Source organism: Dermacentor albipictus, chromosome 2 (assembly GCF_038994185.2).
Source record: "Dermacentor albipictus isolate Rhodes 1998 colony chromosome 2, USDA_Dalb.pri_finalv2, whole genome shotgun sequence".
Lineage (NCBI taxonomy): Eukaryota > Metazoa > Arthropoda > Arachnida > Ixodida > Ixodidae > Dermacentor > Dermacentor albipictus.
The window spans coordinates 49087468-49094019 of NC_091822.1; the positions used below are offsets into that span (position 1 = coordinate 49087468).

The following is a 6552-nucleotide window of genomic DNA, read 5'->3' on the forward strand; positions in this document are numbered from 1 at the left end:
CTTTTACGATGGATTTTAATGTTCATAGTATTCGTCATCTGTCATCGCCATAATTTTATAGCAAGTAGATTTTACGCACTCTACAGCGACTATTTTTAGGCCACTTTACAGCCAAGTCACATCTTCCACAATACATCGTCAACATCACCACTTGTCATGGCGCTCTTTGGCCAAGCCTGGCCCTTGCGCCACAAAACACTACACATCATCAAAAGGATATAAGTGAAAAGGAACAGTTTATATGAATAAAAAGCAGAATGCAACTAACAAAATGAACATTGTAATTTAAATATGGAGGAAAAGCTAGACAACACAAAGGGCGCAGAAGAATGAAAGAGAACAAAAGGTTTGATGAAATAAAATAAACATTACAACTGAAGTCTTAAGGAAATGCTAGGCAATGGCAATTAAACGCAGAAAAGAACGGCATATGTAAGAAATTGAAAAACAATTCATACGAATAAAAACATGATAAAATAAATAAAATGAAGCACAATTTAAATATTACAAAAAAGCTACACATCATCGGGAGCAGGCTGATGCTGCTGTATATCTGCCACCTGCTTTAAGACAGCCAGCGCCTCCTGCTCAAGCCTCATGCACTTTTTGTGGCGCCGTTCTCCGTTTTCTTCTGCCTGCTTTAGGTAACTCGGAAAGCCTTCTGAAAGCTCCCGGTTTGGGTCCTGTCAGGGTCGTCTTGCTGAAGGGCCCTGTGGTGGTTGCTGGGCTGGACTCAGCTGCTGTGCTGGACTATCCTGCTGTCCTGGACTATGCTGCTGTCCTGGACAGTGGTGATGCACAATCTGGGTCCAGCTCTATCACGTCTTCTGCAATGCTGCCCCTACTTGTTGCCTGGGGACCCCACAGCTGGCTACTGGGGGCTTGAGGCAGATGACTGGGCACTGGTGGCAAAATATTGTCCCCTAAGTTCAACTGTTTTACAAGATAAAGAGCATTCTGCACTGAACAACTAGCAAGCGGTAATAATAATATTACCTCCATCATTTAATTACAATAAGGAAGAGGTGCTATTTAGGCATGGAAGGTGATTATTGATGGTATGCACACAATGTATTTCTATAAGAAGAAGTGTAACTTGCCTTAATACTTGTGGACGTCCTGCCGCCGCGACTTAGACAGAATTAAACGAGTGCATAATCTCGAAGACCTCAACCAGCTGCTTGAAAAACCAAAATCAAGGCTAATTTTGTGCAAGCTTTTAATTGGCACACTGCTTTTCAGCAAGTACCTTCATAAATAATAAGTTCATGGCTATACAACGGTGGACTCCCTGGCATTAAGCTGAAATCTGGACCATTTGCTGATTTACGAAGTCGTTTATCCTTTTAAGCTCCAATTAAGTAGCTAAAAAAGGACACAGAGAAACAGTTTTTTCACCATGCAAAATATATAGCTTGAACCCCCAGCCATGCGAAAGCATTATTTCGAATTAAGTTGAATTACCATGCAGGGAAGGCTTGGTTTCAAAAATTTTTCTCGCTCTTCAGTCGCAGGTAATGCGGTCACTGCCAGGCACTTTTGTGTTGCCTTACTAGCCTGTACTTTTTCCGGCTCTCTCCAGTTATTTCATTTTTGCGAGGAAACCATGTCGCAATTAAACCTTTGAGTAATTGCGTCGGCCAGCATCTCCAATACCTGCCGTTTTGACTTCTTCCTATTTCTCAGTTCTGATTGATATTTTGTTGTAAAGGTCAATAAGAAATAAAACTTTGGCCTGGGGCCACGTCTCCTCTGCCCTTTCCTTTGAGGGACCCGGGATGGGACTGCAGCTTCTGTCGCTTCACTAACGACTCGAACTTGCTCGCCTTCTGCAACAGCAAAACCACGCTGCACTAAGATTGACAAGCTACACAAGTAGCAATATTGCGATCATGAGAGGAATAGTTTACTTGGGGCAATACAGACCGGGTGGCCTTTTACTACGATGGGAAGTCCGTCATCATTGAAGGCCAGGAGAAGTTCGGTTTCTTTATCTCCGAGGAGCACCCGTAGAGACATCCTGCAACGTACAGAGCGAAGTGAGCAAGGAATCGGAAGCTGCGACCGTGATGTCTTTGCTAATTGTAGAAAAAAAAATGGTGTTACGAGGCGTTAGAACGTTATAACGCCCGAAATAATGAAAACCAAAGGTGACCATTGATAGCTGGCTGAACGAGGTAAAAAGGTCCTTAGCGCCCGCGCTGCGAACCGTCAAGTCCCCACAATGACGGCAGCAAGCGCCCATCGCCTCTTTTTTCCGCCTGCTAGTCAGAGAGCAGCAAGAACAAAATCGCCCTGGCTGACTGTAGGTTTGTTCGATTCGGAAAAGGTGCAGGCGGTATCAAAATGCAATGCAGAGGTTCTCGGCACCTTGTGTGAGGTTGCAAGAATCAACCTGTCAGCAGCGCCACTGCTAAAACGCCAATCGAAGTTGTAGGTGCAGGCCTGTCGTCTGCTGCTGGTCTACAAAAACGTGGGTAAGACTGGCGAGATGACAGCAGCGGTGGCACGCGTGTCCAACGAAGCCGTTGTATTTCTCCTGTGCATCCACAAACCTGCTGACTTGGACAACGAAATGGAAGACCTGCACGTTATTATGGAACGGAGAATCTGAGAGCAAAACGAGGAACTTGATGGAGTGTTGTGCCAAGTCGGTGCTGAACTGCTCCGCAGCGGTCATCGCATTCCAAGATAATATGAGAAAGTTGTGGCCAGGTATTTTGATCACGAGTTCAAGTGCCTCTCCAAGTTCTCCAGAGGCATATTTCAAACCCTTGCGGAGCGCTTCAAGGCATCCGCTTTTTTTTCGAACGCCTCGGGGAGGTCGCTTGCAAGTACTCGCGGAGAAAACGTGCCTAATTGCTTACAGTTATTTAGGTACTCAGAACAGTATCTATAGAATTGCTGGTACCTTCGATGTGTCAGAGACATCAGTGTTTCTAGACTTCTTATTCAGTATCAGTAAAGTGATTGCTTGGCCTAGCGATCAAGAGCGGACAAATATCAAAGCACGCTTTCTTGCAAGAAGCAGCGGCAAAGGACAAAGGAACATTATAGGGTGTGTTGACGGGTGTCACATTGAAATCCCTCAGCAGAAAGAGTCCCTTGCATCCTACTATAACAAAAAAAAAATTACCTTCAATCCTTCTGCAAGGAATCTGCGATTGAAGCAGCCGTTTCATCGAAATGTTCATTGGCTATCCTGGCTGCGTACGCAACACACGCGTGCTGAAAGCCCGATCTACGGTGTAGCCGGGACCAAGTGCGCTAATTACTACTTGCTCGGGGACGCAGCGTATCCGCTTCTTCCATGGATGATGCCTCCATATAGGGACGATAGGACGACATTTGAGCTTTACAAGCGGAATTTCAATAAGGTACACAGCCAACGTGTTGCAACTGAGCATGCATTTGACATTGTGAAACAGCGTTTGAGGAGACCGTATGTTGTAGACGCAGACGCAATTGACCAGTGCTGTCTTATTGTACTTGGAGCATATGTGCTACATAACCTGTGTAGCAGTAACATCGACATGTTAAGGGACTGCAAGGACCCCCTCCACCCCCCCACCCGCCCCCTCCAGTGAGGACAACATCGAAAATGAAAACAATGGCGCAGTCACCTGATGTGCGAGCTTAGACACAAGAATATTGCGGAAACACAGTGCCGAAAGTTTACTGGTGCAGCCTCCACTTTTCTCAAAAATGCGAACTTTGCTTTCTGGCTTGTTCTGTCCCCTATAATTTTGTTTTGAATGCCTTGCACTGTTACCAGCCTTGTACCTTCTGTTTTGTGTTTGGGTTGAGTAAATGCCAGAAAACATAGTTTAAGGAAAAAAAACAGTCAAGAAACACAAAGGACAAAAGGAGAGGTTCACACAACAACGACTGGACTATCAACTGAGCTTTATTAGAAACGGCGTAGTCCCAGCTAGGCCTGCAAAGCATGCGCAACCACGTCATCGCTAATCATAGAGCATGAAAAGACAGGGTATCACATCTATCGTGACCGACCTAGAAATGCAAATTCTTTTTCGAGTAAGCGCACAGAGGTTGTACTAATGCAGTCGTAATCTAATAAACTGATGTAGTACGCTTCGAGGATTTCTCGCTCTTCTTTACCATTGCCCCTACTAAGAATCGTTACATTGCTGAACAAAGGGTAACATCCACATTCCTTGCAATGGCGAGGAAAGTTTGCACCGTTATCTGACCCCAGGGAGTAGTGGTGCTCACGCAGGCGGTCATTAATACATCAACCGGTTCGGCCTATGTAAAATCTTTCGCATGTGAGAGGGAACTTGTACACAACCCCTGCGACACATGCCGTAAATGGGCTTCGTGCTGCGTTGTGCAAACGTGGTTCCTTGCCCTGCCTCGAGAAATGGGTGAGCACAGACCGGAAAGCTTGCAAGGGGCAGAAAACACACTTACTCCCTGCTTGGCGGCAACCTTTTCGATGTTGTGGCTCACTTTATGCACATATGGCATGACTTCGTTTCCTACGTTCAGTTGCCCCAACATCTACCAGCTTCGTACGCTTTCAAAAGGGGCTGAGCCACCGCTTTCAAAAGGGGCTGAGAGAACCCTGCGGGTTCTAAACGTTGGAATTGCGAATAAAAGTGGAATTGCGGCGAACACAGTTGGCGATCGTGAAAATCTGCTTAAAGGGTCAAGCGCGTCGGCTTTTATACATCAGTCGTCGAATGTTCCATAGTAATCGCTGGGACCCGCGTGCCTTCTACAAAGTTCTAAATTATTCGCGCCGCGCACACATGCAATCAGATTACAGAAGGTTCGGTCACAGACAGCGGATAGAAGCATCGATAACATTCCAGAAACTTCCGATACATGCAGGCGCGTCCTGCGCTGTGCGATAACACTTGTTAGGCGGTAAAACGCCGCCCGATAAAGACAAACCTGTACACGTTCACGTGTCAGTAGGAATAACAGCAGAACGCCAACCAAAATAGCGTTGCGAATACATAAGATACTGTGCGCAGACGGCAATTATGTCTACACTAGTGAAAGTGGGAATTTTTAGCAGTGCCTAAAGGAGCACATGAACGATATGAAAAGTCCCCTTCCAGTGCATTCGCTGAAGACGCAGAATCCAAGCAACACGATTTCGACTGGACGAAGCGATAGTATCTGGAATCCCTGACTATGCAAATAACCGCACGCACGCTTAAAACGATGGCAATCTCCCGCCAACATATGCAAGATGCCTGAAACGATTATTGATGTGGATTTAAGCTGAAGGTTTTGTGCCTCAGCTCAATAAACAAGGCTTCCGTGTGAAAGCTGAAACGCTTAAGAATTTTCAGACAACCCGATTTTGGTAGGCATTCTGTTTTTATTCCTATTATGCGGTTACTTCCCGACTAGACGAGATTTAATCAAACTTGATTTACTTCAACCTTCATTTCAAAAACCTTTGAAAATGGGTTTCTTTTAAGATTGTAAAGCTGTAAGTTTAGATTAGACAGGCCGAGTACATTTAAATAGGCCCATGTCAGACTGGCCCAACATCTAGGATGTGCAGTATGTTGCAGTTATTGCGCATCCTAGACGTTGTAAACTCCACGTATGCTATTTCTTGCCTTGGGGTTTGCTGTTTTGTTGCTAAATTACACCCACATAATGTTATTGGTGATCCGGAACAATAGTATAACTGCAATTCCGCTTTTTCCAAGTACATGCACTAAACAAGGATGTGGTGTTAAGTAATAGCATCCACTTTCAAAACACAAAAAGCACGGTCAACACTTACCACTGGACGTAGCACAATGTCCCCCGATGAGGCCACGTTCCACAGGGGCATCAATGCCTGCACAAACAATGAGTCATCCAAACATGTGAAAAAGAAAGATAGCAGTACTAATTATGTCATCCTTCCTTGCAACTCTGAAAAAGAATGCAGCCAATACTCACCACAAGATGCAGCACAATCCTGCTCACGAAAGGAGTACGCAGGCATGTCAACAGCATCAAATCCTGCAAAGGAAATAGATATGGGAGTGAGCTGTCACGATCCACCCGGGTTCGTGAACAAGGGAGGGCTTGAGGCACCCTCCGTTAGACGGACGCTCCGCAGCGTGGTGGCGCTTAACTTTGACTGATCGCCGAGCAGCTGTGCTCGTCAGTGTTTATTACGTTTAGCACGCCATAGAGCCTGGCGGGCGAACGAAGATTATGCCCGAGGGGGCGTCACATGCGCTACACCCCTTGGCCCCAGTTTGTTTGTTAAATAACCGAAACAAACGTCCATGTTCAAAATACGAGGCTCTGCCTCCGCTAGTTGGGTCGACGGTGCCTGCTATCCAGGCGAGTAAAGGTATCGGCATGCCGCCGGTGGCAAGAACGCCGCGCCGCAGAGAGGCCACATTGGTTGTGCGCGCGGCGGCCGCCGCGGAGTCACGTGGCAGCGCTGATCTCGCCTTGTCTCGAACTGTGCTAGCATAGGCGCGATTTCGCGGTTTTCGCGCGCTTTTTTCTTGCTACGTTGGCAGACAGCACACCAGCTCCTCGTCACTCGTCTTCTACCGCGCT

At 46.4% G+C, this 6552-nt stretch overlaps 1 long non-coding RNA gene across 1 annotated transcript; it reads right to left on the reverse strand.

The window, feature by feature from the left end:
* Positions 1 to 258: 258 nt before the first annotated feature.
* Positions 259 to 6310, reverse strand: LOC135904307 (uncharacterized). Its single transcript, XR_010565084.2, has 4 exons — positions 5935 to 6310; positions 5774 to 5830; positions 1927 to 2020; positions 259 to 1829 (listed from the first exon to the last, which is right to left on the reverse strand). It is a non-coding gene; the product is annotated as an uncharacterized lncRNA (long non-coding RNA).
* Between the last annotated feature and the right edge of the window lie 242 nt (positions 6311 to 6552).